Source organism: Lonchura striata, chromosome 3, assembly GCF_046129695.1.
Source record: "Lonchura striata isolate bLonStr1 chromosome 3, bLonStr1.mat, whole genome shotgun sequence".
NCBI lineage: Eukaryota > Metazoa > Chordata > Aves > Passeriformes > Estrildidae > Lonchura > Lonchura striata.
In genome coordinates, this window is record NC_134605.1 from 63,238,942 (window position 1) to 63,264,328 (window position 25,387).

At 36.3% G+C, this 25,387-nt stretch overlaps 1 long non-coding RNA gene across 1 annotated transcript; it reads left to right on the top strand.

Moving 5' to 3' along the window:
• Positions 1 to 24,362, top strand: LOC110479679 (uncharacterized). Its single transcript, XR_002466970.1, has 3 exons — positions 1 to 32; positions 14,089 to 14,176; positions 24,318 to 24,362. It is a non-coding gene; the product is annotated as an uncharacterized LOC110479679 (long non-coding RNA).
• The last annotated feature ends 1,025 nt before the right edge of the window (positions 24,363 to 25,387 follow it).

The following is a 25,387-nucleotide window of genomic DNA, read 5'->3' on the forward strand; positions in this document are numbered from 1 at the left end:
AGGGTGCTCAGCACAGTGGGCTGCAGCACAGGGTAAGACCAGAGATCAGCAGAGTAATGTCCAAGGGTGTCTGAACTTCCTGGGCCACCAACTGCAGCACACCACAAGTGGCAAAAACCCTGCTCCGGGGCCACTGTTCAATGGCAGCCGAGTGCTGTCACTGCATCCTTGCTGCTGAGTTTGTTTTCCACCCAGGCTGAAGAGACATTAAAGATGCAATAGCTTTGGCATTTTTCAAACTGTTCCACCTTCTGTGGGAGAATGGGGAAAATGGGAATTGGAGGGGAGGAGGAATTCCTTGCCATGTTGTCTTGCTTCACAAAGGAGCATGGTTAACAAATTATCAACCTGAAGGCTTATCACTGCCCTCTGTGGACACAATTTGTACAATGTTTTTCTCAACTAACGCTGTAATTTTCTGTGCACTTATTAGTCTTTCTTGGGGGGGGGGGGGGGGGGGGGGGGAAAGAGTCTAATAATGCTTTCACTGCTTTATTTTTAGTCAATGGTTTCTCACTTGTGGACATTAAAGCATTGTCTAGGTAATTTAATATTATTGATCCTACATTTCAGTAGATCTGCATACAGAGATTTGAAACACTTCATGTGTTAGGCACTTTGGACATCCACACAGTAGATTTTTCTTATCTGTCCCTATAAACTTGTGTAACCTTTAGCAAGTCGATTAAACATTCTGCTTCTTATATACCTCATCTGGAAAATAAATGTGTTCTCATTTTGCCTAGGGCAAGGTAACACAAGGGAGAAATCATTTTCATGGCATTGGAATTTCTTCTCACATTTAAAACTGGCCAGTGAGGAGGTCAGATTATTCTTTGTGACCATTGTTTTTTTCTGTTTGTTTCCTTTATTCCATGAAATTGTGGATGCATATCCATTAAAATTATATTTTTAAGCATTCTGCTATTATTATTGAAAGTTGCTATTTTCCTTAAGTCACTGTCAAATCTAATTTTCATTTATCAAGCTTGTAATGTAATCTATTTAACAAATTATTTTAACATATTTTAATTCTGAAATAAGCAGGTTCTGTTTTCAGCAAATATTTTGATTGCCAGTGAAACTAAAATCCTGACGTTTGACAAACAGAAGGATGCTTTCTTCTGTAACGGGAGTGTGAGTATGGTCTTTGAAATTGAGAAAAATGGAGAGAGGGGTAAAATTATGGCTTGTATTCAAGGAGGAGATTTGACGGGCAAATAGAAGAAGTAGAATGAACCGTAGTACGGCCAATCTCCCAAGCTCTGAGCAGTTGGAAGAGCTCTGGTAGCGCCCCGCTCCAGCTGAACCTTGATACTCTTTGTAAACTGAAACCCGTCAAGAGAGGGCACTGCGTTCATGCTCAGACACGGCGCCCGCCGCCGGCCGCTCTTGCGGAAAGCTGGGGATGCGCACATTCCCAGCCCGCAGCGCTCCCACCTGCACTGCCCTGCACTGCCCTGCACTACCCTGCCCTGCCCCTCTCTGCCCTGCCCTGCCCCGCCCTGCTCCGCCCTTCCCTGCCCTGCCCTGCCCCGCTCTGCCCCGACCCGCTCTGCAATGCCCTGCCCCACTCTACCCTGCTCTGCCCCGCCCTGCCCTGCCCCGCCCCTCTCTGCCCTGCCCTGCCTTGCTCTGTCCTGCCCTGCCCTGCCCTGCCCCGTTCTGCTCTGCCCTGCCCTGCCCCTCTCTGCCCTGCCCCGCTCTGCCCTGCCCCTTTCTGCCCTGCCCTCTCTGCCCTGCCCTGCCCCTCTCTGCCCTGCCCCTCTCTGTCCTGCCCCGCTCTGCCCTGCCCCTTTCTGCCCTGCCCCTCTCTGCCCTGCCCTGCCCTGCCCCGCTCTGCCCTCTCTGCCCTGCCCTGCCCCACCCTGCCCCTTTCTGCCCTGCCCCTCTCTGCCCTGCCCTGCCCTGCCCCGCCCTGCCCTGTCCCGCCCTGTCCCACTCAGGCCGCCGAGGGATGGAGGAAGCCGGCGTGGGTCCCACGGTACCACCGTGCCTGACGCGGTCTCTCTTTGCCCCGCAGGGAATCAATGGGCTTCATGAAGAATGGGCTGCAAGAAGGAAAAGGCATGCAGCAGGTCTAATGATGTCTTCTGGACTCCGATCTTGGAAAACCCTATTGTTTTCCTGAGATCATGTGTGGCCTTGTAACTCACACGACACATCAGAGAGAATAACCCGAGTTCTGTCTGTTTATAACGTTTTAATGGCTTTCTAGATGAAATGGAGTCTCTTTGTTTACCCAGACTGGCCTTCTGCAACAGGTGATAGGACTTCCTTGGGCTGATTGAACTAAATTTGGGAAATACTGTTGCAGATATTATTTAAAATTTTCTAAAAACAAGGACTACATAAAGCATTCTGTAATAACTCCTGAAGATCCAGTAGAAGAAATAATATCAAAAAATTACATTTTATCTCTAGTCTAAACCTTATTTTTAAAGAATTGCTTTTTGCTCAACTTCTAACAGTAACGCTGAAAAGTTCCCTTTAGAAATCAAAAAGGTTCTTTTCTTCTCTCTCTAAGCTTGTCTTGACTGTTGCCATTTTAATATATAATCTCCTTTCTGATAAGATAAAGACCTTGGTCTTCCCGTGCATTATACTACCAGGTAGATTTTTCAGTCCTTCAATCATTTTCACAGATTTTTTTTTTTTTTTTTTTAATCCTTCCTAGTGATTCAATATGTTCTAGAAATTTAGGCTGTGGAAGTATTTTATTAAGGAATGCAGCATTTTCAAATGCAAAAAGCCTCATATCAGATATGCTTTCATCATCCTCATGAAACGGCCTGTCCATCTTATTCATCTCCTATGCCCTCTAGAGCTTCTTCTCGGTTCTGTTTCCTGAGATAGGCTTTTCCATGGACTCCCTCTGAATTGCCTGGCCTTTTCCTGGCTACAGGACTTTGTGTTCTCCCCTGCTCAGATAAATGTTTCTTTATGTTCAGCTTGCCAAGTTATCCAAGTTACATAAAACAACCAGTCCTCTTCCCCATATGCCACTGAAGCTATATTTTTATCTTCAAACTCTATTGATTTGCACTTTTTTTTCCTTTTATGTAGAAATATTTGAAATGGTAGCTAGGTACAAGGTGCTATTGACTTGTTCAGAAGTTGTTTTCCATTTAAAGTTCTAATTTGAGATGTATCATTAGCTAGATTTTTTGCTAATTTAATATGGTCTATGTTGAATTTTCATCCTTCTAGTTTTCCTCATTAAATGGTCATCAATATGAGCTGAAAAAACTGAAAGTTTTTGAACCAATATGGTTGCCATCATCATCCAAACTTGTAATCTCATCAATAAAAGCCATCAAGTTAGTTCAATAAGGTTTGTTTTCCATAAACTCATGTTGAACAGAATCAGTTATTATTAATGATCATCATTAATTATCCACCTTTAATTCTTTATAAATTGAATCTTATATCATCTGTTACATCATAGGAGTCTTATATAATTTTTCCTCTAATCATTGTTAGACTGACATGTCTTCTCATTTACCCCTAAAATATTGGCACAAAATTAGCTTTCCTTTTCACTGTGGCTTTTCTGGTGCTCCAGTTCTTATTGAGAATTAACATTAATGGTTCAGAGTATTTATTTACTTGATTTTTCTAAAACTTTTCAATGAAAATTACCTCAATCTTTTTATTTGGAAATGTGTGCTGTTATTAACTGCCTTTTAATTCTCTGGAGTGACCACTGGAATGGAAAATAATTCAGCCTTACTTTATGATAAAATTTCTACTTTCTCCACTCCTAAACAGACAGTGGGGCTATGCACTGAGCATGCATGGTTTGTCTACATTACTATTCTTTATTTTGTATTTCCCATCTGCTAGTGCAAAACCAATATTGTTCTCCTTAATTTGCTTTTAATATCCTTTTTAAAAAACTCAGTCTCTCTTCTTATTGACGTTAGCAACCATGGCAGATCTTATTGCCTTTTCAATTTGGTAATTGATTAATCTTGAGTTACTTGAATCTGGTTAAGTTCATTATTAAATGATTGTGCATTCTTTTACTTTTGTTTTCTTTATTTTCTCTGGTTTCTACTTCTACGTAGGCTAATTATGTTGTGATATTATTTCCCTCCCCTTGCATTTAATATGGTCCTTAATTGCCATCAATTAATTGAAATCAACTCATTAAAAGCAATATAGGATAATTGCTGACTGGATTTTTTTCTGTGCAAATATCAAATCTAAGAATTTGTACTAATATAACCATGATTTTTACCTAGTAGTGTATTAGAAATTTTTACCTCTAACTTTGAATTCTAAAAGAATGTTAACAGAATTTCTTCAGCATATGTCACTCCTGTGATTACACAGCCATTTAGTTCTCCTTCACTATAGACAGGTGCTCACCTGAGCCCCAGGCATCCTACTGTGATATGGTGACTTGCTGCCAATCCCAGCTGGTACTTTGTACTTTGCCAGTTGAATATTCACCCCCAAACTTCCAATATTTTTCACTTCTACACTGTCAGCACTTAGTAAGAACCATTTTTGACATGAAGTGTCTTTTTGTGCTCTTTCTCCCAACTTTTCCTTTTCTAAATAGATTACAGCCAGTGATTTCAGTATTCCAGTCATGCAGATCACCCAATCAAGTACCACTAATGCCAGTGAGGAAAAATTCATGCTCATAAATGAACCATTCCAGCTCTTGTTTACTAAAAAGGCTCCTAGACTTGCTATGTAGGCGATTAAAGATTTTTTTTCTTCCTCGTATACTTTGAATTGATTAATTTTGTTCTGTCTCCATTTTTTGCTACATTTGGTGTTTTTCTTCCCCTTATCCCTCCATCATTCCCTCTTTTTATTAGTTTCTTCTCCTCAGACAACACTTGCAAAAGGGCTCTGGTGCCTTGCTGCTTGGTAAAATGTACAGTAGAAGTTCCCAATTCAATGTATGTCAAGAGGCAAAAAGTGAATTTACAACAACAAGTGCAGGGTGCTGTCAAAGATAGGCAGTATGAATTCTTCCAGAATCTGTCATCTTTGATCATGATTGACATTCACTCACAAGTCTTAGGATTTAATTTCCCATTATGTTTAGTAGTATGCTAGTAGTAAGATCAGTGAAGGAGTTGCTGTTTTTCCCTCTCAAGAAGGCATCCCCCACGATGAAGCACTTTCCCAGAGACACTGTACAACTCCGCATAGAATCAGGCTGTAAATCAGAGCTGAGGAGAAATTCAGGTTTCCAAAAGCTCTCCCTGTGCAGCCTGGGTGGTTGGGGAAGTGTGCTGGAGAGCCAGCCAGCAAACTTGCAGGTGAGACTGGGGCCCTTGATAGTCCTTGCCCCAGCCCTGCTGTGGCAGGGTTGGCTGCTGAAAGTTCCCTGGTCAGAGGCACAGAGGCAGGAGAAATACCTTCACTTCTACACACTTCCCTCCTGTGCTGGGGGAAAGCAGGAGTGGCCATCTGAATTTTCAGGTCCTTCTGGCCCTTAGGCAGAAATCCTCAGCATTGTTGATGGGGAAGACATAAGCAAAGACGTCTCTCTTATGGTGATGCTCTCCTGTGCCTGGAAAGCAAACAGGACAGGAGCAGCTTCCAGATCTGTGGTTAACCTAGTTCACAAAGAGTCTGGAAAGGGCTTTCTTTAATGGATCAAGTTTTGCTGACTGGCTTAAAATGTTTATCAAATAGCAATGTCGCATTTTGTGTCTCAGCATTTGGATAACAGCAAACCAGTTTGTATTTATTGAAGATGATCCTTTCTATTTATTTTTCATGAACAGTGATTTTCTTCAACTATATAGCTGATACAGCTTTGAGATAGATTGAATATGTGGAGATGATAGCAAGATGCTATTGTGTTAAAGATGTTTCAACATGTATCTGCATGTTTGAAAATGATTAACCTTTCAGACCATATATAGTATATAATAAGACCAGATAATGTATATTTGTTTAGTTATGATAATAACTTCCAGTTTCAGCTTAGTTTGGGGTTTTGTTTTGGTCTTTTGTTTTGGTTTTTTTTTTGTTTTGTTTTGTTTTGTTTCGTTTCGTTTTCTGTTTGATTGTGGGGTTTTTTTCAGATTTTTTTCTTTTTCTACTGAAGTGAAATTTATGAAATTTAGGTCAAACACTTCCTTGGGACAAGAATTAGATATTTTGGTGGAAGAAGATATAACAAACTTATCATCATATCATCATATCAATCATATCATATCATATCATATCATATCATATCATATCATAAAAACTCTGAAATAAACTTCTTCTCTGCTGGCACCCAACTTCACAGACTTGTAAAGCTAGTTTATGACTCAGGTATAATTATGATTTTTGTTTTCTTTTCAGCAACAGGCTCCTGAAGTGTCCAGCATCTGATTATTTACAAGTAATATTATATGATTATTTTTTTGAAATTTAGGGTTTATTTTGTTCTCTCGCACACATTTTATTATCTTTTCCTTCTTTAAATCTTTATTTAAAATTAATCTCTGATATATTTTTCCAACATGAAATATAGGTTTCACATACTACTGAGATACCTGTAAGCTCAGCAAGCAACCAGCTGAACAGTGTAGCCTGAAACTACAAATTCCAATTCTTTTTATAAAATGCTTTTTTTTTTTTTTTTTCCCTAAGCTGTGCTTTAAATATAAATGGAATTCTTCAGGACAGAGATTGGGCCTTTAGCTGTATCATAAAAAGTTTAATACATTTGGGCATTTAAGAAATGACATTAAATAGTTTAAGCCATTAAAAACTGTGTTCTTTATGCTCCTATTTTGTGTATCCTGTTAAGATTTATTGCAGAGTTTTTCAGTTGCTCTTAAATTCACTGAGTATTTCAAAGGTATTTAATTTCATTTTTTTCTTTAGCCATGGCAGATGTCAGCTCTCTCAGTTTTCTTCCAATTAATGCTCTTACCAATTTTTCATGTTCTGCCTTGAGGTTAGATTTGAACGCGAAGGATTTGTCAGTTCTGGCAGCCACCAAATCTGGGGTTTTATTATTGTTGTTCCTATACTTTTCTGCATGTTTTTTTCTTTTTATTTAAGATTTGTTGTTGCTCCCTTCTCCATGTGTCTTTTCCTGATGGTCTAGGTGTTTCATTATCTCTGGGCAAACCCTTCTTGCTTGAGAGACCTATTTTATTTGCTATGTGGATGCAAAACACTCATCTCTATTTTTGCATTTAGAAAAATATGTGTATTGTTTCTTCTTTGGCATTGAAGTTCACATGGTACATTTCAGTTTATGCCCTCACCTAAAAATACATATGCTCCTCCCATGCGTTTCCCATCAATCTCTCCAGCCAGGTACTGGATATTACTATCCCATGCACCTATTCTAGAAGCATACAAAGGTAGACTAAATTTGATGTGATGACTTCTGAGAAAATGCTAATTTTGCTAGCTTTTTTTCTATAGTTGTTTGGAAATAATGCAAAAGTATTCTCATTTTTACTAACCCCTAAGAAACAGAGCAGTAGATGATAGTGAATAAGAGGGTAAATAATGTAAAAGACTTTATTTCTGAAGGCAAGAGTTCAGTACCATTTCTAACATTATATTCAGTAAAAGGCAAAAATAAATCTCCCCTTCAATCTATTTCTCAGGATTATTTTGCCTAAGAAGGTTTAACCAGCCTGGAGTAATCTTTCAATGCATGTTAGGAAGATTTCACATAAATAAATCATCCAGAGTAAAACTGTAGTCTCCAATTACATTGTATTCCTTTCCTTTTCTTTCTTTTTTCATTACTTTTCCTTCAGTTGTTATACTCCCTGATACTCTTGAATGTGTTCTTTGCTCACATATTGACACACTTTCTCTTTGGTCTCACCATCTCTAGGTCTTGCTTCTATCACTGAGCTTTCTTTGCTTCACTTTGCTTTCTTTGCTAAAATCCCTTCCATACCCCAAAGTTTCTTAAGAGCTCTGAGGTTCATTTGCAGATAATTCCAGCAGGAAATTCTCAAATTTATCTTTTTTGCTAGTCCTGGGGCTTTTGTTCCCACGTATTTGTTTTTCTTGATTCTGAGAACATTAGTCAGACTAGTCTGATTATTGATCAAACAACACTGGGGGAAAAATTACATAAGCTGAACATTCAGCATCTGTCTACAGGGTAAAAGAGAGAAAGACTCAGAGATACTGGATATTCTTCCCACTTCTGCTGTCTGTTGATTATATCAATTTGATTAAAATATATTGAAAACAATAGAGAAATGAAGATACTTCAGTCATGCAGGTTTTGACATTGCCAAAGGTCCCTATTACAAGTGAGTCTTCAACTTGATTCTATATGTAGTTTTCTTTTTAAATTATCTAAGACTGAGATGGGAAATGAAATCTAAGTGAAAAAAAACCCCAAATATCAGAAGTGAATACCCAAGCTATAAACCTTCATTTTTCTTCTTACAGTAAGCAACTTCTCCTGTAAATATGTAGAGTAATAAAGTTATAACATAGGAATAAACAATCTTGTTCTCCATGCCCTCTGCAAACTATATTACTAAAGCGATTTTCATTTCATCAAACAAGATTCTAGGAGTGGATAGAGCTGACTAGGATAATGCAAATCATCACAAATAAAGGAATATGATCAGTGCTTTTTTTTTTTTTACACCAGCCTGTATGAGTCGAAGTTATTTTCCTTCACATTTTTCTGCTTTATCTCTTCTTGATACATTTATTTTGGATGATTCATTCAAGGTGATCTTTTTAGAGCACACATATGGCAGCTGCCGTCTCAGTCAGCATTGTGGGACAGTTTTAAGAGCTGCTCCTCACCAGAAGCACTTTCCTTCCCTCCCTCCTATCTCTGCATATCCACCCCACACACCGTGCAATCGGCTTATGGATACATCAATTGCACAGCAGTAATCTACTCCCCTGTGGGCTGTGGCTTTTGCAAAGGAGTAAGGCCTTCTTTTTTACATTTTATAGATGTGTGGAGCTCACCCTCACAACCCTTTTCAGTCGTAATTATTCTTTTCATGCAGGCCCACACAATTTCTAACAACATTGCAGCCAACTGAAACTTCTGATTAAGAGTTTTGCCTTCATGTGCTGGAAGCAGAAAGTAGCTCTGCACTGGTGAGCTCAGTTTCTGGGCTAACCCATCTGCAGTTGCACAGAGATAGCAGCTAGCATCTGGTGTGCTTTGGTTCAGGGGCTTTTTTATTAGATCAGATGAGCAACCAGCAGAGGGGAAAAGTGCTTTCTTGGTTGTATAGGCTAACATTTGCTGTTAGCCTGTTCTACGTATGGATTCTAGGGCTGCAGAGAGAAATGAGTATAAAACTGGGTCTCAGGGAAGCTGTCTTTCAGAACTATTCAGGGGAGGTCTGGACTTCAAAGGTTGTACCTTACCTGTATTGAAAATCCTAATCCTGCCTGTGATAATAGCCTGTGTATGAATAGCCTGCCTGTGATCCTTTTTTTCCTTCTTGTTCATGCAAATGGAGTAAATAGATACAGGTGAGAGAACAGAAACACAGAACAGTCAAGGTGTAAATATTATGAATCTGTCTGGTTTTCTTCAGTTGGCAGAGCTGAGATTCACAGACATTTGAGATTGACTGCATGCATTTTCCTATATTCAGCTGGTATATCTTAAATCTGGGTGGTCAATAGAGCATAAATATGTTGCACATGTGCATTCTGACAGTACATGTATCAGAAGAAAAATCTAGCTAAAAAGCACATAAAACAATTGTCACAAAAACATTTTTTTTTTAAATCACAGCTAGTAATCTGCCAGAAAGATGCCAGAAAGCGTGTTAAAAATACTGTAAATATTCAGCTCAAAGTGTGTTTACATTTGCAATATGTTCTTTTATGTGAAAGAACAGAGACAGAATGAAAGGAGAATCCTCCCCTTGGTAATGACTATTTTAATGTCTGCTCAAAGCTTTGTAAATAATGCAGCACTATAAAATTTAGTCATAAGAAGTAATCATTATCTCTCAATGAAAGAGAATAATTTTTCCATTTGACCTGACATATAAATGTCTATAAACATTATATTTATCTTTAAGAGTGTTCCCTCTATTCATATGGTAATACAGGCAATGTGAAGATTTCTAAAATCTCAGAAAATTACCCCACATTACACCCGGTTGCCTGTATTTTTCAAGAACTGCAGTCTTGAACAGGGATTTTTATGCTTCCAACAGATTGGGTCAAAGTCAGAACATACAGGCACTGGAATCTTCTTTTTTGATTGCTTCTAAACTTCCTTCATCAGTGGCTGCTAAGAGATATATTTGTGAAACATGCTCCTGTTCAAATAGGCCAAAACCTCTTTACACAAGATTCTCAGGTGTTTTCTTGAGTCATGATGAGAAATTTTTGGAGGATTACATTATATCTTAATAGAGAACTTTTAAGTATGACTTATTAATTGGGGAAAAAAAAAAAAAAGCAGGTGATTATTAAGTAATTTTTTGTTACCCTGTCTTGAGAGAGAGCTGGTACATGATGTCTGATATATTGCCAAGGGATTTTATTTTCTTGTTTATATGTAGTGTGCTGCTGTTATATGGTCACAAGATGTGACACATGCTCTGTGTGCCAAACTGGGAAGTATTTTCATTGTATTTGTTGGCATAGTGAATAAAAGTGCATTTTGTGTGATACACTGCTTACAGTTAGATAAGATTAAAAGATTTAATGTAGGAAAGGAAAACAGTAGCAAACAGCATGATAAAATACACAACACCAATGTAACAAAGGATGCATCTGGGGCTTCCAAGTTTTTAATTCTCAGGTCAGTCTTAAAGTACATATTTAAAAGCTTTAAGGTTTCCATTTGCAGAAAGAAATGAAAGATGAGGTATGAGTCATCAATGCTGCATTATGACTCAGGCTTGGAGTCCTGATTTGTAGAAAGAAAAGCCCAAGCATAGATGCATCATGTTATCCTGATTAGACGAGAAGGACATGTGCCACCTCTTCTCCAAACTTTTCTTCTCCCCACACTTCCACACATGCTCCAGTTTCTCTGCAAAAGAAATGAGTGCACTTTCCAGATGGGATCTCTGATGCATTCCAAGCAATACCAATCAGCATGCTGCAGGCCTTGGGGCTCCACATGCTGTGCAGCAGAAGACAGCAGAGATGCACCCCAGAGAAATCACTAGGTCATGCCTGCGTGTTTATGAGTGCTTTAGGGAGCTGTAAGTTAAGGTGAGACAGCACACTGAAAAGTCTTGCTTCACTCTTATCATCTGAAGATTTCACAGGTCTGTTTTCTGTAAATGTTGGTAGCCAGAGGGAACAACCTGGGGTGCTGATCAAGATTTTTCCTTTTCAATGCCATACCTCCAGAATAGATCACTGATAGCCTCAAAAAGAGCCTCAATAAAATGTCTGAAAGAGGCAGTTTCTGTACAGATTACAAAATACAATTATGAGCAACAGTTTCTTAGATCTTTCATGTGAATAAAAAATCAACAGGAAATACTACAGAGTGTATTTTCTGAAATCTTGCTAGCAGCCATTTCCTCAGTCATCAGTTGGTATATGAAAATGGAAACAAGCAATCAAAAAATGTCCTTCTGCAATTAGTCTTTTATGAATTTCATTCAAGAAGGCATAATTGTTCATTGATGTCTTATAAAGTGTGAGCCAATGAGGAAAATTTGATTGCATGTCTCTTGTATATAGCCTGGCTAAATAAACTTTTTCACCTCTGTTAATCACATAATTTTGTATTTTACTTGTAGCTGCTAGGTCTTGTGAGACTAATCTGGAGAAGCAGCTATGCACTGCTCTGTTGTCAAGGAAACTCATAATCACCAGTTAGACCATAGTAGTAAGAGTTTTCTCATGTTTGTGGTAAAAATGGGACATTCTGCATGGATATGGGAGAAAGGGGATAACCAGTTTTAACAAACCACTGAAAAGAGTCTGTATTTGGGAGAGAAGATACTTCCAGATTCTGGTTCCTGCTCCAAATAATTTTGATGTATTTTATCATAGTATTATTAAATATGCAATCTTGGAAGCATAGAAGTCTAAATCTCCAACTCTATCCTGAGAACTGTGCTGGGTTTCAACTAGAATTTTACATAAGGGACCACAAACCCTACCTAAATAACATGAGAATAACTTGAGTATAATCACAGTTTTTTCTTTATAGTTATAATTACTTTTAAAACAAAGAAAGAGATATAAAATAATATGATGATTTTATAAGAGAAAAGTCATATAATCATGAGATGAAAATGTTACCTATGCACAGCTAAGATTACTGAGATTGCTCTTACTGAATCAGTGATGAATCTTTTTGGTTTTGTTTCTAAAATAAAATCCTAGAATCAGGGGAAGAAATGGCATATTCATGATCTAGGATATGCACTGCATTTTGAAGGGGAACATATATTTGTTTGACGTATGTAAAGAGCATGCATTAACATGCAACATAATTACTCCTCTTCTAGTATTACTTCAAATTACTAATTCCAAAGATCTCTATACTAGGATTATTGAGGGAAAAAAAAAAAAAAAGGCAGGTCTGAGAAGAATCTTTTAAAGTTTTTTAGCAGCTTTGGAAAAAAGTCACCAAGAAAAGTGAAAGATCAAATGCAGTATGCAGTATGCATGTAGAAAGCACAGAAACCTAGATAATTCATCAGCACTGAAAAATCTGACCAGTATAAATGCCCAATTTAATTCAGAATTCTTTTTTTTTCTCCCCAAAACTGTAAAAGAATCTAAATCTGGAACCTAATCCAGTGAGTGTGCACACAGATGCCAATCTTTCAACAGATTGCAGTAGAATCAGCCTAAAACTGAAAGATGAATTTGAGTCTAATATTCCACCTGTGGTTATCATTGAGTTTTATTGATGAGAACTTTACCTCCTCACCTGTGTATGCTCTTATTTTGTAAGGGAAAATCAAAATGAAATCTGAGAGTCACTGGGTGTGTAAAAGGTCTGATGCTTGAAAGAGAAAATTCAGAGGAACAAGATCATATTTTCATTTTTTTTTCCAGATGTAACTGCACTGAGCGATGGTGTCATTATTAAAATGGAAGTAATTCTAGAAATCATCTGAAAAATCATCATGCAGTATCTCTGTAGTCAACAGAGATCTGGTAATAACAATGGAGAGAAGCTATAGATGCATTTACCTTCTCAAGTAAACTCTGTGTTGACTAAACAAATTCCTTTCCTTTGACAATAAAACCAGTTTTTTAAAAACAACCGTTTCATATATAGGCATTTATATTTTAGGCAATTAAAGTTTGGGTCAGGGAAAGAGGCCTGAATTTGGGAAAACCACATTTCTGAGTTAGGGTTATGTACATGGAAGAAAGATGGCAACCTTTTTCATGTTCACTGCTTTAAACTTGGAAAATAAAATGTATGGAGAAAAAGTACAGGGAAATTATCATGAATAAAAATGCCTTTCAGTCTGTAGGAACTAATATGGGATCTTGGATGTTTTCCTTTCAGGTCAATTGGCTGCAGTCTGGCCTCACTCAGCTTCTCCCTGTATGCTGAGATCAGATATTTTTTCTGTGAATAGACTCAGATCAGTCTTGTTTCATTCCAGTATGCCATGATACACTATGCAAGGGAGCCTTTGCATTACACTGTTGGTGCACTAGGGGTGATGAGTTCAGTAAAAAACCACCTTAACAATGGACTTGGCAATACATTTCCTCAGATGTATTGCCAAGTCCTGTGGTATACATGCTCCTGTAATATAGCCCAGAAGAAAGAGAAAGGAGTAGCCAAATTGTAAAAACCCTATGGGGATTCTGAATCCAAAATCTGGAGAAATTGATTTTAAGCTGGAACAGATGACTAAATAAGTTATGCCATAGTGGCCCATTAGAGTATAACAATATGTTGCCTTTTAGATAACTTTCAGTTTGCTAATTTGAAAATTGCAACCATATGAAAGCTTTCAGAGTGACAGCACATTTGTTTGTAGTCTGGTATTTGAATATGCCAAATATTGGTTCTATTAAACTATTGTAAATCTAAACATCTACATCAGACACATTTTCTTTCTGCATGAACACAAAGGCATAATGTACCATGTTTTGCTGATATCTGCATGATTAACTACATTTGTTTTCTATTTACTACAGAAAGCTGTGCTCTGGAAAATGTGCTTGAAACACTGAAGATTTCACACAGGGACATTTCTCCCTGTATAATGACTAAAGAGCAATAGAGGTCAGTAATATGAAATCTCTAAGGACACAATTTTTTACAGCCTCATTAGTAGGGTCTTAATTAGTTGTCACCCAGGTTAGCCTTGACTTGTTAAACTCATAGAGAATGCACTGAGGGGCAGCTGATGTGTTCTCAAAATGTCACATCTTGTGTCCAGGCTCCATTTTATGATACTTCTGTTTGAAAAGGTTGGTCTAAGTAAAAGACAAGTGGTTTTCTGACCCTTTTTATGTCTCTTAGTAGGGTCCATGGATATTCCCTTATTTCATGAAGAAAAGAGTATTATTTTGTAACATTTCATATAAGAATATACTTTTTACAAATGCAATTTCTCAAATATATATATATATATATATATATATTTCCATATTTATATATTCTTTTCTTTATCTTTCCAAATTCCATGTTTCTATCTTTATATGTGGGATGTGTGTATATATATCTGTGTAAAGAGAAATGTATATATTAGATACATAGAAAAGTAATTAGATATATAGAAAGGTATATTAGATATCAGAAAGGTAACTAAGATATGGTGTTCTTTAATGTATAAAATTACACGATACTAGATTATTTTCTTATGAAAATGCTTCTTTTCCATAGCTGTCCTCATGCTAATATAAATAAATTACTTGCTATTTCCAGCCTAGCTAGTGAATGTATGTCAGCCTTGAGCAAGGAGGGCTGGACAAGCTGACCTCCAGAAATTTCTCCCAATCTAAGTTATTCTGTGACCTTATTTATGCACAAAAAAAAACCAAACCTCAAAAAACAAACAAAAAAACACCAAAAAAACAAAACAAAACAAAAAAACAAACAAAAAAACCCCAAAAAACATAAAAAAACCACAAACCCAAAACAAACAAACCAAAACAAAACTACACCAAGTGTGTGCATACACATTTCCCAAGTAAAAATTTATTTCAAAAATGCCTTGATGATGAGTAATTGTCTATTTACATGTCTCCAGAATCTTGGTAAAATGGAGATTAAAAAACTCAAGTAAAGAAATAATACATATGAGTTGTGGATATGGTGGTGATAGGTGATCAGACAGGAGGTGCCTTTTGTGGCTCTTAAACATGGATTCTATTGTTTTGAAGAAGAAGTTTCTGTACAGAGAGTAAGCTTTTAAAAAATCTACATAACAGTTGGAATAAAGAGTTTTACTTCATATTAATATTATTCACAAGCTTAATTATGATTATAATGGTATTATTATTGTTATTATTTATGTTATCTCCTGATAGACTTCTGAATGACTTCACATTCTGATTTGTGTATTTCAGCAGTGATCTTTACATCTCTGTGGATCAATGGCAAATTTGGAAGGCAAAATATATAATACATATGTTTAAATTATATGGATTCATATAAAGGAGTTATGTGTGACTCAAACTGTGTTAATTTTTCTTTTATAAATGTAATCTTGAACAACTAAAATGATGAAATCTCAAAAGATTTTCTAAAGAATGCTACCAAATTGATTTTATCAGTCAAAAGCTATAGAGATACATTTTAAAAAGCTACATTGGAGATCACAGGGTTGTGGTGAAATGATTTTTTTGCTTGCTGCTTCTAAATAACATTTGAACCTCACCGGACAATAATTTCCCCAATGTATTTTCTGACTGTGTGTCAGCTGCCCCTAAAATAGACTGGCCATGCAATTTTTTAAACCTTAAACCAGCAGTAGTAAAACGACCTGTGAGATGAAAGAACTATGCTACTTTAGACAGTATAATAGCTCAGACTATTACCAGCATATGACTCACACAAAACTATGTTACCTCTCTCCTCTTCACTGACTTGCCAGACACCCTAATGGAGTAGGTTGTAAAGGCAAGGGAGATAAGTTCTCAGTGAAAGAATAGGTGAAGAATAAATTAAATCTCACTTGAAATAAATGAATATAAGAGCCTTCCACCTGCCCCATCATCATCTGCTGGAGTGACACATTGGACACTTACATTCAGTGATGAAAATAGTCCCCTGGGTAGAGTTTTTAGTAGGAGTAGTAGTTGGTGGAATAATATGTATTTCTAGTAAAAAAAGACTTTTTCTTTCCAGTGATGTGTTGCCAATACCTTGAAGGGATTCCACTCAAAAAATATGCTCCTAACACTATGATAAATTATTTCAGTAAGGATTTTGATTACTGAGTAAAGGCAAGGTAGCAGGAAGTATTTTCATTTGCTTGCTCAGGCAGAAATACTTCATTAAAAAAATAGCAAAAGAAAGAAGGGACTTGCTAGTTAATAAACAGCTAAGAAACATGAAATTGAATTTTTTGTCATATGACATGTTCCTGAAAATATCTCTCGTATATTTATCTTTTACCACAACTGACAGATGGTATGGTTCAAAAGGTTGGATTCATTAAGACAATTTTTAGTACAATGTATAAAGATCTCTTTGGTCATAAGAGCCAAAATAAAAGTATTCATTTGTCCCATGGTAGGGGTCTGAGTCTAGGGAGTGAAACAAGTTCCTTTCTTCCTTCTTCTTGGCACTATCACAGCATTGAGTAATTATATGCATTGTGCTCTGCAAGTGAAAACATCCAGTGGTTGCTTCCTTGTCTATCCGACATTTTGGTAGTTAATTATCTGACTCCTCTTTAAGAGCTGGCTGAACTGCTGTTGTGTGGATCCTGCTAACAAATTTTGAGGTAAAAATTTCCTTGTCCTTTCAAATCACAGAAGGGCCAGTAGCTATTGGAATGTTTGCATCCATGCACACTCACACCCATTCCCACAACCATCTGCTGCACATGCTGCTGCTACTGGTCAGTCACCAATTATACTGACAGATTTTCAAAATTTAGTTGATTTCTGAGGCTGGATGAACTCTTTCACTCCTGAATCTAGTTCTTTTAGCCTTCCTTTATGGCCATGAATTAATTGAGTTAAGCAGCAAATTGTAGTCATATACTTACTGAGAGTTATTGTTATTTTATAGCTTAATTAGTATAGTTAATTATGTTTTGTAATTATACAATGTTTTGTTTCTATAAATATGGAGGTCATATTATGTGTAGTCAGATCAGCTGTAGAGTTTAAGCTAATGATTATTTAATTATGAGAACATATTTTTTTGTTTTAAGGGTACATACTGACAATAGAAACTGGGGATAATGTCCTGTATTGACCCACTTTTCCCTCCATTTTATATACAGGCTCTGTTGTTTAAGACTCATTGTTTTGTTGCTGTTTTGCTGAAGTTGAATGTATTTACTATTTAAGTTTTCTCTGTGATCTCTAAAATCCCATATGGGAATCCAAAGGTATGAAATAATTAGATAATATGAGGAATTTTATTTACTGACCTGCTTACAGATAAAAAACTAAACGCAAGAATTGTTGAGCACATATATGAGGTTTTTTTTAACTGTGTTAATGTTCTATTAAAGTAGTCCTTTATTACATTATGTAGTGTGGGTTTTTAATGCTCAGATGTAGAAGTTAATATGCATGGTATTTTGATAAAAAATGTAGCAAAAACTAATCAAATTTTAAAGTTATCTTTTATTTTATTAGTAGAACAAATCGTGCTTTTGCATCCAAATGCATGCTGATAAATACACCAGCATAAAAAGAGCCCACCTCCCTGAAAGAATCTCAGCATACAAATGTGACTTTGATTCAGTTTGGGGAGTAAGATTTTAATTATGCAGTTCTTCAAATTCAGCTGACATTTTTGATTGCTATTTCTGTTCTATTCTCTTGATGATTTCGATCGTGATAAGGTTTTTAATTTCATGACTATATAGCACTGGTGAATATGACACTTTACTCTTTTATTAGAAGAACTCGACAAAAAAGAAATGTACTCTGAAATCTCATAACACTGAATTCATCATATATGCTATGTAATCTTTTAAGAGAAGTTGTTATGATAATGTATGCTGATATAATCACATGAATGGATGAATCATTCAGAGAGGGTCTATTAGCATAATAGGTATAATATGTTTTAAGGATTGACAAAAAACTTGTAAGCAAATTCAGAGCTAGGATGGCTTTGCACTGCAATTCAGTGCAGGTTTGCTGTAACAATGCTTGCCTAATAGCTTGCTTATCTAATACCAGACCATCTCACATGGTTTGTAATATTTAAATTTTTTGCATTTTTATGCTTCTGTAGACAATAAACTTTACATATAAAACCAGAAAGAAAAAAAATTCTCGTGAAAGATAAGCAATTAAATAATTACAAAGTTCCAAGTCTCTTGAAATTTTTATGCTATTATGCCAGCACAGCTGAATAACTATTACAGAGAAAGTTCCAGAAGATATAGTCGATAATGCCCATGCTCTTTTCAGCTGTTATGAGATAATTTTTAGCTGGTTTTCAAATACAAAGAAATTATTTTAGATTTTATACATATAATATTTGTATTTGGTATTGCCCATGTTAATAAATACTCTTTACAGACTGTGAAACATAGAGTTTTGTTAATGCATAATACAGCCAACTTTATTTTTCAGTCACACATCTTGGTTTCAGTCAACTGAAAATTTTGTGATTTGAGCTTATGACTCATGTATGAACAACAGTGACCTCATGTGGCTATTGCTTCAGGGATACATGTGTCAGGCAGTACAAAAGGAACACTTATCTTCATGGCAGGAATATAAAAACATAAAATTATACCCACTGTAGTTCACTATAGTTATTTTTATTTTTTTCTTAAAACAATATTAACTACAATATGTTCATTAAAGTACTTCTTGAGAAAGAAGCTTGACAGATCCAGCTGTGAATTTGGCCAACAAACTCTTATACTTAGTTAAGAGTTACCAAATACATGCTCAAGACTTTCTGGTTTCTTCTCTGATAACTTTGGTGATTATTAGCTAGTGAGCAAAAAGCCTCTCCTCTCCCTCTCTCACTTCCTCTCCCCTCCTCTCCTTCTATTTATGATGCCCTTATTCATGATGTAGGAGTATGTGTGTTTAACTATTTTTTGAGAGGCTATTGCATTAAAGCATATTGATTCTTTTTCACAATTGATGTAAAAAATAGTTATTAGTTAGGGAAGCTTTTAAACAATACTGCCTGTTTTAGAATAAAGTTTCAGAGTCATTCCACACATGTCTAAACAGAATTAATATTTTAGCATGAAAAGCACAACAAAGTTGATGCTAAGGTCTTCCTTGCATCAGCTAGTACGGAAGTCATGTTTAATTCACATCTAATGTCCTGCTTATTTCACCATTAATGGCCACGAAGAAGTAATTCTGTGGTTTAGATTGGGAGTTTTTTGTGTTAGTGAATTTTTGCATCTAGATTAGGTGTACTATATAGAGAGATGGATGGATTGATACACAGTATGTGTGTCCATGTATTTACAGAAAATGACTATTGGACAGTGCAGAATTCAGAGATCCACCTTTTGTGGTATAAATGCACCTGAACTGACCTGATGGAGAATGAGTGAAGTTTGACATGACTGGTCAGCTCATGCAGCTTCTGTAACCATTTCTTCAGAAGCCTGGGAATTAATAGAGAAAAAAAAAAAAAAAAAAAAAAAGAAAAAAAGCTACTCCATAAGAAACCAGCTCTAATTAGGAAGCTCTAACCAACTTCACTGTTTTGCAGACACTGAGACTAATAAGGCACTAGTTGGACCTCTCTGTATCAACATCTTTATCTGTTTTGGTGCCAGGAAAAAGTATCAGCTTGGGAACTGCACTATGCAGAGGGCAGAGTACTTCTGGATCTGAAATATTTCTATTTAAAAATACATCCCATAAGCTGGAATACAAAGAAGAATGGTTGGCTTGTGGAAGAGCAAGAAAAAATACTTGTGACGCCTACCCTCAGGGGCTTTCTTCATCATGGGCTTTCCAATACTAAACTGCTGCCAAAAAGACCTTGACTAATTGGAGTAAATTCAGCTGAGAACCACAGTGATGATTAAAGACTGGAGTACATGACATATGAGAGGAGGTTGAGAGAACTGTGTTGTGAATGGGGTTCTTATTCTTTCAACATCTAATGAGAGTGTGCAGAAAACAAAGGAGCCAGACTATTCTTGGAAGACGGGCATGAAAGGACAAGTCCCAAGTTACAGCACGGGAAACTCTCAATAGGTAATAGAAAGTGCAACACCAGAGTGAGTGCAAACTCTGGAATGGGTTTCCCAGAGAGGCTATGAAATCTTGCCCTGAATCACCTTCTCTAAAGCTGCTCCTACTTTAAGAAAAGATGGTTTCCAGAGGTGGAGAACAAAATGCAGGACTGTTTTAATTGTGTGTAACAGGTTACAAGTTCAAAAAATTTTCCTGATTTGAAGGAGATTTTGATCAACTCCATAAAATGACTGGATTTGGATAGAACATTACTGAAACTGATGAATTTAATGGTTTTGGTTTACCAGAATTAGTGTGCTTTTAAAGGAGACATCTGTGTAAATGGCAGTCCCAAATCCTCAATACAAAGCATTCATTTCCAACCAGTTCAAAACCAGGACATTTCTCAGTATTTTCTTGAATAGATAGATATATGCATGCATATGTGTGTATGAAGACAGAGAGAAAAAGAGAGGGAAACAAATAGAAAATCAAAGAAAGTATAATGTCTACACTATAAATCTATTTAAAAATAAATTTATAAAATCAATATTCTGACAGAAAAAGATTTAGGAATATGAGCAAGAAAACTTTATGGTTATTTAATTTTTCTCATATTCAAGATCACATGATGATTACATTCATATTAATAGAATATTGTAAAAAATACTTGATTTCATCAGTAGATCATCCTCAGAATTAGAACTACCAGGCTGATCTTTATTTTATGGGTCGTTAGTGAGGAAATAATAATATGTATTTATTACAAATGATAAAACTATCTCCATACCTAAATTCTGCAACCAGCTGTTTCTGCTCCAACTCGGACAAGTGAATTCTGTCATTTTTATTCAAACTCTCTAATTTTAAGATTCTCGCAGTATTTATCTAGAAAGTGCCTCTTTTAACAACACTCACAAAAGCTGTTGTGAGGCAGTGGCCTAGATATGCATCTGCTTTGGCAGACAGCTATGAGCTGCTGAATTCCAGCTGCAGAGGGAAAAATGCAAGTTGCCAAAAATATTAACCTCTTTTTTGGCCAAAAAACATAATGAAATTTGTTTTAGATGAATGCTTGCTTTCCTTTTCTTTCTCTGCTTCTTGAGCTAATGCTCTTTAGCTGGGAGGGAAAGCTTGTGTGAGAATGACTGTAGGAAAAAAAGGAATAATTTTCTTTTTTGTTCTTTCTGACTCACAGTACAAATCAACCAAATCTGGCAACCATTGTTCTCCTAAATCACAAGATTTTGGTCTAACAAAGATTCCTGTAAATCAGTGGAATTTCTCCTTAATTAAGCATCTATTTCATTTCTAATATGTGAGAAGTTTCACAAGCAAAAAGCCTTTCCTAGACTACAGTATTCTGCAGATTTTTTAGGTTTTCATCCTCAGCTCAAAATCATTTCTATATTTAGTACAACCTTTGCAGCAAGAAAGCCAACTGAATTCCAAGATGACTGATATCAGTATACCTTGTTCTTTTAAGTGGTGAAATCTTCTGCCCGCCAAGTTTTCCATTTAAAAGCAGAATTAATAGTCAGGACCTTTAGTTTGGAAGGGTTCTACCTGATGATTAAGAGAAGCAGGATTTCACCCTGTGTCTTACAAAGGAGTTCCTACATACATTTACTGGCTGCTGGATTGCATTTTAAACGTAAATCTCAGAATATATGCCTAAAAGATGGTCTCTGAAAGAACATCACTCTTATGTCCATAACCATCCATTCTCTGCAAGACTGCAGGTCTTTTCTAGATGCAAAATTTTGGAAATAAAATAAAATAAAACAAAATAAAATAACATGAAATAAAATGAATAGACAATGAGGCATATCTAAGCAGGCTAACAGGGGAAAGGAATTGTTCTCATCTATAGCATTTATTCTTAATTTATATCTGGAAAAATAAGATGTCGTGTAAAGTCTTTCAAAAATTTTGCCCTTATTTTATTAACAGTACAGAGTTCTCTAGAGTGATGGTAGATCACAGCTGTAAAACATTTTTAATCACCTTTCCCAAAAGAGTTTGACTCATATTGATTCTTTTGTCTCTTTTTGTTCTACTTATTACTCTGTAGTGTTCTGTGGTTTTAAGAATCCCTGTGAAACCTCTTATTTGCCTTTATTTGGTCAGTTTGTACACTATCACCTGTGCTCCACCACATTCATGTAACATTCAGCTTTATGTGAAGAACTGGTAGCAAGATATTACAATTAAACAAGTAATATCACTTCATTAAGAGTTAGTAAATAGCTTTATTCTTATTAAATGGATTTTTAATGATCAAAAAAATATAATAAAATAAAAAGAATAAAAATTAAAATTAAAAAAAGAAATATATGGTTAAAAAAACAACCTGATGCAATCAGTAGCATCCAAGTTTTCCCTGTGTAGATGGAGAATACACAGGAGAAGGTAAAGTGTGGAATGAGGACAATCAGGTTAATGAGCAAAGAAAGGTGACATTATGGGACTAACTCCTATGCAGAATGAGAGTTGCTACACAGATGGTGTTATTCTGAATTTGCTCAGCTTGCAGGTACACCATAGCTGTTCTCCTAGGGAGGACTTTCAAAGACATTTCCAGGAGGACTTTAATGTGTAAATCCTTTGACTGTTTTGAAGATTCAAAACACAATATGTGGCAAGAAGCTTTGGAATGGAAGTCTTCTAAAAAAGAGTATTTCTACAATTCCATCTTTTACTTGTGATTATTATTCTGTACTCTAGCAGATTTGTGAAACTATTTGACAGTTATATAAAATGTCCTGCTTTCAGACAAGATGGTAAATTTTTGCAGTAGCCAGGAGCAGGCATGGCCAGGCCAGAAGTTATTCTATGTCACCTCATGTCTTTACTCTCTTTGGGTCAGTGGTTAAAGAAATTTCAGGTTCTCACGTAGTCAGCTTTTTTTCTGTGTGAATTGTTTTCTTTTCTGTACACACTTTCATTGATATTGCTGCTGTTACGATTTGTTTCTTATTTCATTGCCGTTTTCAGTAAATTGTTCTTATCTCAACCCATGACCTTTATCTTTTGTACCTTCAGTTGCCCTCTCCATCTCGCCACAGGGGGAAAAGGATGGAGAGGGGGGATTGAGTAAACTCCACATGGTATGAAGTGTTTTAGTGAGAGCACTAAACTGGGGACACCATTCCTAATCCACAACAGCCTTATTTGGCACCCAATGTCAGGCGCAAAGTGTTAAGATAACAACAGGTTTGCCCAGTGAAAGGACTGGAAAATATTTGATCTAAGCATTTGTTTTGTTAAGACCAAAGGCACTGGTCACAAAGCTTGGACTGTTCAAGGGGTTGTGGTACACAACCCCATTTTTGTTTCCGTATATGCAGCATTGGACCAAAACTGTGCTATTTTTCGGAACAGGGAGAGGGACCAGGATTGCTATGTTGCTGTACTATTTCATATCAGCTTATGACATGAGAACCTTATGACATGAAAACATCCAGGCCAGTGAGGATCATTTGGGATGTGTATTCAGTGTTGCTCTCCTCCCCTACCTTTGGGTGCTACCTTTTGGCATCTATTAATAACCATACCCAGCCTATGGAGAGAACACGGGAGGATGATTTTCCAGCTTTCTCATCCTTTTTCTTCTTCAGACCTGTTACAGCAGCCTTTGAGAATTCCAAATTCCCTTTGGATATTAAGGAAAGCACACTGTGGTTGCTATGTGTGCTACAATATGGTCTGGACCAGGTTTAGAGTCAGTACAGTCAACTCCATGTTTAGATTCCAGACAGAGATTTTCAGAAAGGCAATTCAGAGATCTGCCCTGAGGGTGGACAGCCATGAGTGGTGTGAAAGGTGGGAGAAAACAGGCCAACTTTTGAATGTCTATTCTCACCAATGGTTTGGAAGTACAACCTTGAACAAATACAGAATTCTGATTAAGTGACAGAATATTTGCTTTACTTTTCTTCTACACCCCTTTACGAATATTGTTGCTGTTACTGCTTCATTTTTGTTTCACTGCTGTTTCCAGTAAATGGTTCTTATCTCATCCCATAATTTCTGTCTTTTTTGTCTTCAAATCTTCTTTCCAGCTGACTCCGGAGGAGAGTGAGGGAGTAATGAGTGAATGGCACACGGTTTGGAATGTTTCAGTCAGAACACTGAACTGGGAACACCATTCCTAAACCAAACCTCTCAGAAAGATTAAACACCAGAAGGAAGTATAAAGAAGGATATATTCTGGAACACATGGAGCTGTTTCCTTTCATAAGTATTATTTCTTAGTCAATTAACTTTTTAGGTTTTTTTTTAATGGTGTATGTAGTCTCAAAAAGTTAAATTTCAATGAGAAGCCTTCCCATATGCAAATAACCTCTAAAAGCTGCTCCCAGAAGAACAAGCTCTCCAAAACAAGTTCTTGCTCAGCTTATTCCAAGGGGAAGAACATTCCAAGATGGCAAATAATGTAACCTGAAAATAAGAAAGACAAGGTCTGGTCATTTTGCCCACAGTTAGATGATTATTAAAGCACTTGGTCATATTACATAGGATATGCAAAATGAAAACTTGCTATATTATTCCTGGTTATCCCAGTCTGCACTTTACTATTTAAATTACTGAAAATCTTTCTCTCATACCTCACAGAAGAGTCTCTCAATCATTCCTTTTCTGGGAAAGAATTGACAAACACTTTTTACAAACCAGCCCTTTATATATTTCTTCTATATAAATTAACAAAACAAAGTCTTAGTCTGCTGTTAACAATGAGCATAATAATAAATATTTATTATTATTTTTATACCCAGTGATTTTTTTTGATAAATGAATTCTATTTTTAACTTCTTGCATTCATTTTCTGCACAGCTGAATTGCAAAACACCCCTTATTTCCCAGCTATCATTTTGCCATCCCTTTGCCATCCTAACAGAGCAACACAAAGAAAGGAAGATAGTGGCAGTCATGTAAACATTAAGAGAGCCACATAAAATATATGTGCTCTAATTTACATTCTGGAGTTCCATTTATGGGAATAGATGATTGAGAACAAGAATTAAAACCATGATCTCAAAAAATGCTAATTTTGAAACGCAAATGTGTTATATGTGCATTTATTCATTGTGTAAGTATTTACAAGAGGGAAATGGCTGATTTGAGGCCAATA